At 42.4% G+C, this 12439-nt stretch overlaps 1 pseudogene; it reads left to right on the forward strand.

Moving 5' to 3' along the window:
- Nucleotides 1-12439, forward strand: part of LOC112229233 — a 49184-nt pseudogene that overhangs the window by 24465 nt on the left and 12280 nt on the right.

A 12439-nucleotide genomic window follows, 5' to 3' on the forward strand; every position in this document is an offset into this window, starting at 1 on the left:
CTTGTGGGGCCCCAGTGTTGAGGATCAGCGGGGTGGAGATGTTGTTACCTAACCTCACCACCTGGGGGCGGCCCGTCAGGAAGTCCAGGACCCAGGGTCTCGAGCTTAATGACGACATTCTTACATAGGTATTCCTCTTGTCCAAATGGGTTAGGGCAGTGTGCAGTGTGACTGCGTCGTCTGTGGACCTATTGGGGTGGTAAGCAAATTGGAGTAGGTCTAGGGTGTCAGGTAGAGTGGAAGTGATATGGTCCTTGACTAGTCTCTCAAAGCACTTCATGATGACGGATGTGAGTGCTACGGGGCGGTAGTCATTTAGCTCAGTTACCTTAGCTTTCTTGGGAACAGGAACAATGGTGGCCCTCTTGAAGCATGTGGGAACAGCAGACTGGGATAAGGATTGATTGAATATGTCTGTAAACACATCAGTCAGCTGGTCTGCATATGCTCTGAGGATGCGGCCAGGGATGCCGTCTGGGCCTGCAGCCTTGCGAAGGTTAACACGTTTAAATGTTTTACTCATGTTGGCTGCAGTGAAGGAGAGCCCGCAGGTTTTGGTAGCGGGCCGTGTCAGTGGCACTGTATTGTCCTCAAAGCGAGCAAAGAAGTTGTTTAGTTTGTCTGGGAGCAAGATATCCTGGTCCGCGACGGGGCTGGTTTTTCTTTTGTAGACCATGATTGACCGTAGACCCTGCCATATACCTCTTGTGTCTGAGCTGCTGAATTGTGATTCTACTTTGCCTCTATACTAATGCTTAGCTTGTTTGATTGCCGTGCGGAGGGAATAGCTACACTGTCTGTATTCGGTCATGTTTCCGGTTACCTTGCCCTGATTAAAAGCAATGGTTTGCGCTTTCAGTTTTACGCGAATGCTGCCATCAATCCACAGTTTCTGGTTGGGGAATGTTTTAATAGACGCTGTGGGTACAACATCATCGATACACTTGCTAATAAACTCGCTCACCGAATCAGCGTATTCATCAATGTTGTTGTTCGACGCTATGCGAAACATATTCCAGTCAACGTGATCGAAGGAATCTTGAAGCGTGGAATCCAATTGGTCGAACCAGCGTTGAACAGACCTGAGCACGGGTGCTTCCTGTTTTAGTTTCTGTCTATAGGCTGGGAGCAACAAAATGGAGTCGTGGTCAGCTTTTCCGAAAAGAGGGTGGGGGAGGGAAGCGTTGCGGAAGTTAAAATAACAATGATCCAGGGTTTTGCCAGCCCGGGTCACGCAATCGATATGATCGTAAAAATTTAGGGAGCCTTGTTTTCAGATTAGCCTTGTTAAAGTCCCCAGCTACAATAAATGCAGCCTCAGGATATGTGGTTTCCAGTTTACATAGAGTCAAATTAAGTTCTTTCAGGGCCGTCGATTTGTCTGCTTGGGGGGGAATACGACTATGATTATGATCGAAGAGAATTCTCTTGGTAGATAATGCGGTTGGCATTTGATTGAGAGGAATTCTAAGTCAGGTGAACAAAAGGACTTGAGTTCCTGTATGTTGTTATGATCACACCACGTCTCGTTAATCATGAGGCATACACCCCCGCCCTTCTTCTTACCAGAGAGATGCTTGTTTCTGTCGGTGCAATGCTTGAAAAAAACAGGTGACTGTACCGACTCCGATAGCGTGTCTCGAGTGAGCCATGTTTCCGTGAAACAAAGAACCTTACAATCTCTGATGTCTCTGTGGAAGGCAACCCTTGCTCGGATTTCGTCTACCTTGTTGTCAAGTGACTGGACATTGGCAAGTAGTATGCGCGGGATCGGTGCGCAATGTGCGGAGCCTGACCAGAAGACCGCTCAGTCTGCCCCTTCTGCGGCGCCGTTGTTTTGGGTCGTCGGCTGGGATCCAATCCATTGTCCTGGGTGATGGACCAAACAGAGGATCCGCTTCAGGAAAGTTGTATTCCTGGTCGTAATGTTGGCGAGTTGACATTGCTCTTATATCTAATAGTTCTTCCCGACTGTATGTAATTAAACCTAAGATTTCCTGGGGTAACAATGTAAGAAATAACACATAAAAAAACAAAATACTGCATAGTTTCCCAGGAACGCGAAGCGAGGCAGCCATCTCAGAGGAGTATAGAATATAGAGTGCAGTGATGTGTCCTATAAGGAACATTGGTGGCAAATCTGATGGCCGAATGGTAAAGAACATCTAGCCGCTCTAGAGCACCCTTTCCTGCATACCTATAAATGACTTCTCCGTAATCTAGCATGGGTAGGATGGTCATCTGAATCAGGGTTAGTTTGGCAGCTGGGGTGAAATAGGACCGATTACGATCGAGCAAACCATGTCTAGATTTAACTTTAGCCTGCAGCTTTGATACATACTCCCAAGTACTTGTATGAGGTGACTACCTCAAGCTCTAAACCCTCAGAGGTAGTAATAACGCCTGTGGGAAGAGGGGCATTCTTCTTGATCCTTACTAGTCTCCCAGTCCCTGCCGCTGAAAAACATCCCCTCAGCATGATGCTGCCACCATGCTTCACTGTAGGGATGGTGCCATGTTTCCTCCAGATGTGACACTTGGCATTCAGGCCGAATAGTTCAATCATGGTTTCATCAGACCAGAGAAGCTTGTTTCTCATGGTCTGAGAGTCTTTAGGTGCCTTTTGGAAAACTCCAAGCGGGCTGTCATGTGCCTTTTACTGAGGAGTGGCTTCTGTCTGGCCACTGTACCATAAAGGCCTGATTGGTGGAGTGCTGAAGAGATGCTTGTCCTTCTGGAAGGTTCTCCCATCTCCACAGATGAACTCTGGAGCTCTGTCAGAGTGACCATTGGGTTGTTGGTCACCTCCCTGACCAAGGCCCTTCTCCCCCGATTGCTCAGTTTGTCCGGGTGGCCAGCTCTAGGAAGAGTCTTGGTGGTTTCAAATTTCTTCCATTTAAGAATGATGGAGGCCACTGTGTTCTTGGGTACCTTCAATGCTGCAGACATTTTTCAGTACCCTTCCCCAGATTTGTGACTCGACACAATCCTGTCTCGGATCTCTACGGACAATTCCTTTCACCTCATGGCTTGGTTTTTGCTCTGACATGCATTGTCAACTGTGGGACCTTTATATAGACAGGTGTGTGCCTTTCCAAATCATGTCCAGTCAAATTAATTTACCACAGGTGTACTCCAATCAAGTTGTAGAAACATCTCAAGGATGATCAATGGGAACAGGATGCAACTGAGCTCAATTTCAAGTCTCATAGCAAAGGGTCTGAATACTGTAGCGACCCGCACAGATAGCTGTGTGTTATGTGTTAGGCTATTAGTTGGTTGTGTTCGCGGGGTCCGACATGCCAATCAACCTGCTATCTGCCAATCACGGGAATGCCTGGAATGTTCTGATGCCGGGCATCCTGGTGGTTGGCGGAGTGGCGTGGAGGGGGGTTGGGCAGGGGGATGCAGAATTGGAAGTTAAGACCAGGTTTAGCCATTGTTCTTTCTCTTACGTCTGGCCTTCACAAGAGAAGGTCACGGTTGGTATGTGGGGTATCTTTCATGTATTTGGCGTGGGCTACGGCCAAACAGTAGCCTGTGTAAAGTTGGGTTAATAAACCGTCAATTCACAAACTCAATCCTCTGTCTGGACAATTGTTCCTTTATGATCTAGTCAGGTCATTACAAAACGTATGTAAATAAGATATTTCTGTTTTCATTTTTAATAAATTAGCTAACTTTCTAAAACCCTGTTTTCACTTTGTCATTGTGGGGTATTGTGTGTAGAATGATGAGGGAAAAAAAATATTTGATCCATTTTAGAATAAGGCTGTAACGTAACAAAATGTGGAGAAAGTCAAGGGGTCAAAATTTTAGTGTTTGGTCCCATATTCCTTGCACACAATGATTACATCAAGCTTGTGACTCTATAAACTTGTTGGATGCATTTGCTGTTTGTTTTGTCTGCACTTTCACCTCATAGTCATTGTATAATTTCAAATCTGAAGAGTACAGAGCCAAAACAACAAAATATTTGTCACTCTCCCAATACTTTTGTAGCTCACTGTATATTTGCATTTGTGACTCATGATCGGTGTCCATATTCATGAAGGCTCTGAGTAGGAGTGCTGATCTAGGATCAGGTCCCCCCTATCCATGTAATCTTGTTCATGATGATCCAAAAGACAAAACTGATCCTAGAGCAGCACCTATTCTGTAACACTTTATTAATACAGGCCCTGCTTCCCACTCTTTTCTCCTGAAGGGGGCAGTAAGAGTCTGTTCTTCTTGGAAAGGTAGGTTGTCGCAGCCAGGATATACAATTGAGTCAAACTAAGAGATATGGAGTAAAAATCAACCTGATCGATTGCTTCTATGTCTCTCCACCTGCCTTGCCATCAGCTAGGCTACTGTACCCCTGAGCCAGCTGGACTAGTGTGTAGTATGAGACTACAGAACTGAGGGAGAAAGGATGGAAGACTGTGTATTTCTTATTTATCACAGAGATTTTTTTGGGCTCCTGATGTATTTGTATAATTGATGGTCTGACAAGAAAGTATGCTGTGAGATTTAATTGGGAAGGCTTTGAGTTAAAGAGCGGCCCCTGGTTTCCTGTCTCCACAGCTAACTGTCAGCGAGTCAAAGGATTCCACCGCCTTCCGCTGTGCTGTCACTTTGCTCTCTGTTTCCTCAATGTCACATTGGGTCTTGATTGTCAACCTTCTTAAGATGTCTCCACGTCAATATGATTGATGCACTGACAAGTCACTATGAGCATGGTTGAGGACTTTCTTTTTGTATGCTAGGCATGTTTTTCATCCATCTCCGAGGAGAAATGGAACGCAGCAGACAAGGAACGATATTTTGACTCTAACTGAAGCAGTGTTTTATATGACTGCTCGTCAAAGTTGTGTGACTATATCCCTCTAAAACTCCAGCATTGTGTGTAGTGTACTAAAACACATTACCATGGTATTAAATATTCTCCTAGTCTTATTTACACTGTGTCCTGGGTGTGTGTTGTGTTGAAATGCTTTGGGGTAAGCTGTAGCACATAAATCTCTCTCTCTCTCTCTCTCTCTCTCTGTGTTGCGTGCAGTTCCTCCCCAGTTCTTGATAAAAGAAAGTTATTTTTGATAGTGGCGCCATGTAAAATGTAGAGAATAAGAGGGCTAGTGATAAATATTGAATATGGGTGCATCTTGGAAGGCCTCTTGGAAGTAGTGCACTAGGGTGCTATTTGAGACAGAGCCAAGGAGATGGAAGCTCACAGGTATAATGGTGTTGCTCACTGCTTTTAGGCTACCTTAAGACTGCTGAGGAAATGTTCTGGAAACTATTTGACACTAGAGCGGTTATATAACCTAGTTTTTACAAATAGGCCCTACTTCATTTGAACAAAATGAAAGTATTACAAAGGCAAGTCATTTGACAACACAATGACTATTGCTGTTGTGGTTGCCATCCTAAATGTTCAGTTAGCTATAGAGTTGCCTATGGATGTTACAAATTGGTGATTTTTGTGGGCGGCACTCGAGTGCTTTGTCCAAGGAGTTTTCTCCTGCAAAGCCCACAAATAATAACTCAAATAGATCTGCATTAAGTGTTGCAGTCCAAGGGGTTTCTGTAGTGAACCATGCCTAATGCCTTGCCTTTAAAACTGGTCTCTCTGTATTCTGTAATTACACCGTCCTTACTCACAGGAACTGGCATAAGCATAACTTGGCTGTGTCCCAAATGGCACCCTATTCCCTATATAGTGCACTACTTTTAACGAGAGCCCTATGGGATGTACTCGTAGCCCTTGTTATATTCACACATTTCCCTCAGACTTGCATCCCCCACTTTGCAGGCTAATGCAGGTTAAGTGCTGGGCTGTCCTGCGGTCATCATGACAGAATAAGGAGATTGGGTTTACTGTACATCGACTAGTGGGACGTCAACGGATGTATTTTAATTAGGCAGTGTAAAAATGAGCTGTTGCTCTTGATAATGAGTGGTTGAGCAATGTAGTTGTTGCTGTTTATTCCCTCTGTAAAGTGTATGGAGACCCTGTGACGATGCACTTTAAATCAAATGTGACTTGACCTGTTCATAATGGCATAGGGTGGTCAAGTGGTCTAAGAACTCCAGAACTCATATACCGCTGCAGTATGGGTTTGAATACGGCCCACTGCTATTTCAGCACACTCTCTCCTCTAGCTCTACCTCTGTCCTATCCTATAAACAAACACAGAAAATAATAATAACTGACTAACTTGTTCATATGTGTTGCAGGGTCGAGGTGGGAACCATCTTTGCTCTGAGCTGGCTCATCACATGGCCACATCCTGTCTGAGATCCGTCATGTTCTCAGGCTCTATGACTTCTTCCTGGCTTCACACCCACTCATGGCCGTCTACTTCGCTGCCGTGGTAAGAACCAATATTTAAACTGTGAACTCTCTGTTTATAGAATAGAGTAATGTAGAATAAAATACTAGAATAGAATGGATAGGTTATTGTCCATTTTGTAAGGAATAGAAATATGTCTTGTGCCTTACTCTGTAACTAAATCCTTGTTTTCAGAGCATCTCTCTCATCTGCTTCCAAGTTGTCTGCTGGACATAATTCTTTATGTGGGCAGTGTGTATTTTCTATAAGTGAGCGACAGTCATTTGGGCATTTAACAATCTGAAGTGAATTCAGAGATGCATTCTTATTTGTGGTACAGTAGTTGCTAATGAACAACAAACCACTCATTAGTCTGCACATTCCACTAAGCGCTTATTAGATGGTATTGGGGAAACAATATCTCGCCAAACTTCAAACGTGTGTTTCTCGCTCGGCCCTTTGTAAATGGAGTTGTTTTGTGACTACTTGTCAGGAGCAACGGAAAACAAAACAAGACTTTTTTAAAGGCAAGGATTCCTCTACACACACACACACACACACACACACACACACACACACACACACACACACACACACACACACACACACACACACACACACACACACACAAATCCAGGGCACTTTGTTATAGCTAGACCAGTTAATTAAACAACTCTAATGAACTCACCAGAGGTTTGGTGTGGAGTACTGGCTGTGTTTGTGCTAGATTGCTTTAAATGGCCCCTTTCTTCTTCTTCCATAAGCCTATCCCCTGCTAGATACTGGAGCTGCACACAAACCAAAGGGGGCCAAGGCCTTTTGAAGTCGGGATAACAAGGCAGTCAGGAAATGTAGTTCATCCTGCCTCTTATGTTACTAGACACAGGGAGGCTTAACCCTTTCAGTCTGCGCTGTGCCAAAACCCTGTACCGTTACTCACCGGGCCTAAACCCTGTACCGTTACTCACCGGGCCTAAACCCTGTACCGTTACTCACCGGGCCTAAACCCTGTACAGTTACTCACCGGGCCTAAACCCTGTACCGTTACTCACCGGGCCTAAACCCTGTACAGTTACTCACCGGGCCTAAACCCTGTACCGTTACTCACCGGGCCTAAACCCTGTACCGTTACTCACCTGGGCCTAAACCCTGTACAATTACTCACTGGGCTAAAACCCTATATCATTACTCACCGGGCCTAAACCCTGTACAATTACTCACTGGGCTAAAACCCTATATCATTACTCATCGGGCCTAAACCCTGTACAATTACTCACTGGGCTAAAACCCTATATCATTACTCACCGGGCCTAAACCCTGTACAATTACTCACCGCACATCTCCTGGAACTGAAAATAGTCTGGGGTATGAGTCTGCTGAGGTAGATGGTAGATTTACATTTTAGTCATTTAGCAGACGCTCTTATCCAGAGTGACTTACAATTAGTGCACTCATCTTAAGATAGTTAGTTCAGTCAACCAGTACTTATCAGCAAAGTCAGTGCTAGTAGGAAAAGTGCATTTAAAAAATATATATAATTGGTATGTTGGTCTACTATTTATGTCGATTTGAAACATCTTAACTAAGGATGTTGAGGTAGATTTTAAACATCTATCTGCAATATTAAAGCTGATCTACCCTCTAAAACATTTTTAGGGCTACATCAGCTTTAATATTGCAGATAGATTGTACCTTCCATCAATATTAATTGACTGCATCACTTCCAATCTCCAATATATATTTTTTGCAAATATATACAGTACCAGTCAAAATATTGGACACACTTACTTATTCCAGGGTTTTTCTATATTTTGACTATTTTCTACATTGTAGAATAACAGTGAAGATATCAAAACTATGAAATAACACATGGAATCATGTAGTAACCATAAACATGTTAAACAAATTAAAATATATTTGAGATTTTTCAAAGTAGCCACCCTTTGCCTGCTCACTGCTTTGCACACTCATGGCATTCTCTCAACCAGCTTCAACAGGTGTGCCTTGTTAAAAGTTAATTTGTATAATTTCTTTCCTTCTTAATGTGTTTGAGCCAATCAGTTGTATTGTGACAAGTTAGGGGTGGTATACACAAGATAGCCCTATTTGGTAAAAGACCAAGTCCCTATTATGGCAAGAACAGCTCGAATAAGCAAAGAGAAACGACAGTCCGTTACTTTAAGACATAAAGTTCAGTCAATCCGGAAGATTTCTTCAAGTGCAGTCACAAAAACGATCAAGCACTATGATGAAACTGGCTCTCATGAGGACTGCCACAGGAAAGGAAGACCCAGCTTCACAGAGTTCAAGTAACAGACACATTTCAAAATCAACTGTTCAGAAGAGACTGCGTGAATCACGCCTTCATAGTCGAAACCGTTACTAAAGGACATAAGAAGAGACTTGCTTGGGCCAAAAAACACAAGCAATGGACATTAGACCGGTGGAGATCTGTTCTTTGGTCTGATGAGTCCAAATTTGAGATTTTTGGTTCCAACCGCCTTGTTTTTGTGAGACGCAGAGTAGGTGAACAGATTATCTCTGCAAGTGTTGTTTCCACCGTGAAGCATGGAGGAAGTATGATGGTGTGGGGGTGCTTTGCTGGTGACCCGGTCTGTGATTTATTTAGAATTCAAAAGGCACACTTAACTAGCTTGGCTACCGCAGCATTCTGCAGCGATATGCCATCCCATCTGGTTTGCGCTTATTGGGACTATCATTTTGTTTTTCAACAGGACAATGACCCAACACACCTCCAGACTGTGTAAGGGCTATTTGACCAAGAAGGAGAGGGATGTAGTGCTGCGTCAGATGACCTGGCCTCCACAATCACCCGACCTCAACCCAATTGAGATGATTTGAGATGAGTTGGACTGCAGAGCAAAGGAAAAGCAACCAACAAGTGCTTAGCATATGTAGGAACTTCTTCAAGACGGTTGAAAAAGCAGTTGAAGCTGGTTGAGAGAATGCCAAGAGTGTTTAAAGCTGTGATCAATTCAAAGGGTGGCTTACTTTGTGTTCAAACTTTTGACTGGTACTGTACATTCATGAATACAGTTGAAGTCGAAAGTTTACACACACTTAGGTTGGAGTCATCAACCACTCCACAAATGTCTACCAAATACTAATTGAGTGTATGTAAACTTCTGACCCACTAGGAATGTGCTGAAAGAAATAAAAGCTGAAATAAATCATTCTCTCTACTATTATTCTGACATTTCACATTACAAAAATAAAGTGGTGATCCTAACTGACCTAAAACAGGGATTTTTTACTGGGATTAAATGTCAGGAATTGTGAAAAACTGAGCATAAATGTATTTGGCTAAGGTGTATGTAAACTTCTGTACATACATACATAGATACGTACGTACATACATACATACATACATACAGTTGAAGTTGGAAGTTTACATACACGTAGGTTGGAGTCATTAAAACTAGTTTTTCAACCACTCCACACATTTCTTGTTGACAAACTATAGTTTTGGCAAGTCGGATAGGACATCTACTTTGTGCATGACACAAGTCATTTTTCCAACAATTGTTTAGACAGATTATTTCACTTATAACTCACTGTATCATATTTCCAGTGGGTCAGAAGTTTACATACACTAAGTTGACTGTACCTTGAAACAGCTTGGAAAATTCCAGAAACTGATATGATGGCTTTAGAAGCTTCTGATAGGCTAATTGACATAATTTGAGTCAATTGGAGGTGTACCTGTGGATGTACAGTGGGGTAAAAAAGTATTTAGTCAATGATCCCAAACACACCGCCCGGGCAACGAAGGAGTGGCTTCGTAAGAAGCATTTCAAAGTCCTGGAGTCACCTAGCCAGTCTCCAGATCTCAACCCCATAGAAAATCTTTGAAGGGAGTTGAAAGTCTGTGTTGCCCAGCAACAGCCCCAAAACATCACTGCTCTAGAGGAGATCTGCATGGAGGAATGGGCCAAAATACCAGCAACAGTATGTGAAAACCTTGAAGACTTTGACCTCTGTCATTGCCAACAAAGGGTATATAACAAAGTATTGAGATAAACTTTTGTTATTGACCAAATACTTATTTTCCACCATAATTTGCAAATAAATTCATAAAAAATCCTACAATGTGATTTTCTGGATTATTTTCTCTCATTTTGTCTGTCATAGTTGAAGTGTACCTATGATGAAAATTAAAGGCCTTTCTCATCTTTTTAAGTGGGAGGACTTGCACAATTGGTGGCTGACTAAATACTTTTTTGCCCCACTGTATTTCAAGGCCTACCTTCAAACTCAGTGCCTCTTTGCTTGACATCATGGGAAAATCAAAAGAAATCAGCCAAGACCTCAGAAAAAAGGTACAGACAAGGTACCACATTCATCTGTACAAACAATAGTACGCAAGTATAAACACCATGGGACCAGGCAGCCGTCATACCACTCAGGAAGGAGGCTCGTTCTGTTTCCTAGAGATGAACGTACTTTGTTGCGTAAAGTGCAAATCAATCCCAGAACAAAAGCGATGGTCTTTGTGAAGATGCTGGAGGAAACAGGTACAAAAGTATCTATATCCACAGTAAAGCGAGTCCTATATCAACATAACCTAAAAGTCCGCTCAGCAAGAAAGTCACTGTTCAAAAACCGCCATAAAAAAAGCCAGACTACGGTTTGAACTGCACTTGGGGACAAAGTTTGTACTTTTTGGAAAAATGTCCTCTGGTCTGATGAAACAAAAATAGAACTGTTTGGCCACAAGGACCATTGTTATGTTTGGAGAAAAAAGGGAAGGCATCATCATGTTGTGGGGGGGCTTTTCTGCAGGAGGGACTGGTGCACTTCACAAAATAGATAGCATCATGAGGAGGACAATGACGTGGATATATTGAAGCAACATCTCATGACATCAGCCAGGAAGTTAAAGCTTGGACTCAAATGGGTCTTCCAAATGGACAATGACCCCAAGCAAACTTCCAAAGTTGTGGCAAAATGGTTTCAGGACAACAAAGTCAAGGTATTGGAGTGGCCATCACAAAGCCCAGACCTCAATCCTATAGAACATTTGTGGGCAGAACTGAAAAAGCGTGTGCGAGCGAGGAAGCCTACAAACTTGACTCAGTTACACCAGCTCTGTCAGGAGGAATGGGCCAAAATTCACCCAACTTATTGTTGGAAGCTTGAGGAAGGTTACCCGAAACGTTTGACCCAAGTTAAACAATTTAAATGCAATGCTACCAAATACTAATTGAGTATATGTAAACTTCTTACCCACTGGGAATGTGATGAAAGAAATAAAAGCTGAATTAAATCATTCTCTCTACTATTATTCTGACATTTCACATTCTTAACATAAAGTGGTGATCCTAACTGACCTAAAACAGGGAATTTTTACTTTGATTAAATGTCAGGAATTGTGAAAAACGTAAATGTATTTGGCTAAGGTGTATGTAAACTTCAACTGTACAGACAGACAGATTTGTACACATCCATTTATTTTTATTTTTTAAATTTTTCACCTTCTAGCCCGACAACCCCTCCCCTAATTTGAGTAAACCAGTGAACAACAACGCTTAGGCTTCAACTTCCAGCGTATAAATACTATATACATTTTACGGGCACAGTCTATTTTACAATAGTTGTATTTTGTTTGTTTTTACTCCTGTCCTTCCTCTAGCCTCAACCTCTCACATCTTTTTCTTTCACTAACGTTCTGAACCTAAATACGTTTTACGGACACAGTATGTTTTACACTAGTTATCTTGTTATTAGTTGTTATTATTCCCAACTTTCGGCTCCATTCAACCCCTCCCATCTATCTTTTAACACCATCCTTATTGGATATTTATTTGCTATAGATTTTTCAACTGTGCTGTGATGTTTAACAAAAGTTCTGAACCTTTCTATTTTCACAATTTCTTCAGATTATATATCATTCTTGCTAAAAGTATTATTAGATTATTGATCAATTGACTATGACGTTTCAGATCATCCAGCAGTGCTATTTGCAGAGATCCAGGTAAATGTTGCAATTCTTCAGCCATTCCTGGACCTGTGACCAAAAACAAACCACATATGGGCAGTACCAAAACAAATTATTTAATCATTCGGTCTCGTCGCAGCAAAATCCGCAGAGCCGAGAAGGTCTT

This window comes from Oncorhynchus tshawytscha, linkage group LG31 (assembly GCF_018296145.1).
Source record: "Oncorhynchus tshawytscha isolate Ot180627B linkage group LG31, Otsh_v2.0, whole genome shotgun sequence".
NCBI lineage: Eukaryota > Metazoa > Chordata > Actinopteri > Salmoniformes > Salmonidae > Oncorhynchus > Oncorhynchus tshawytscha.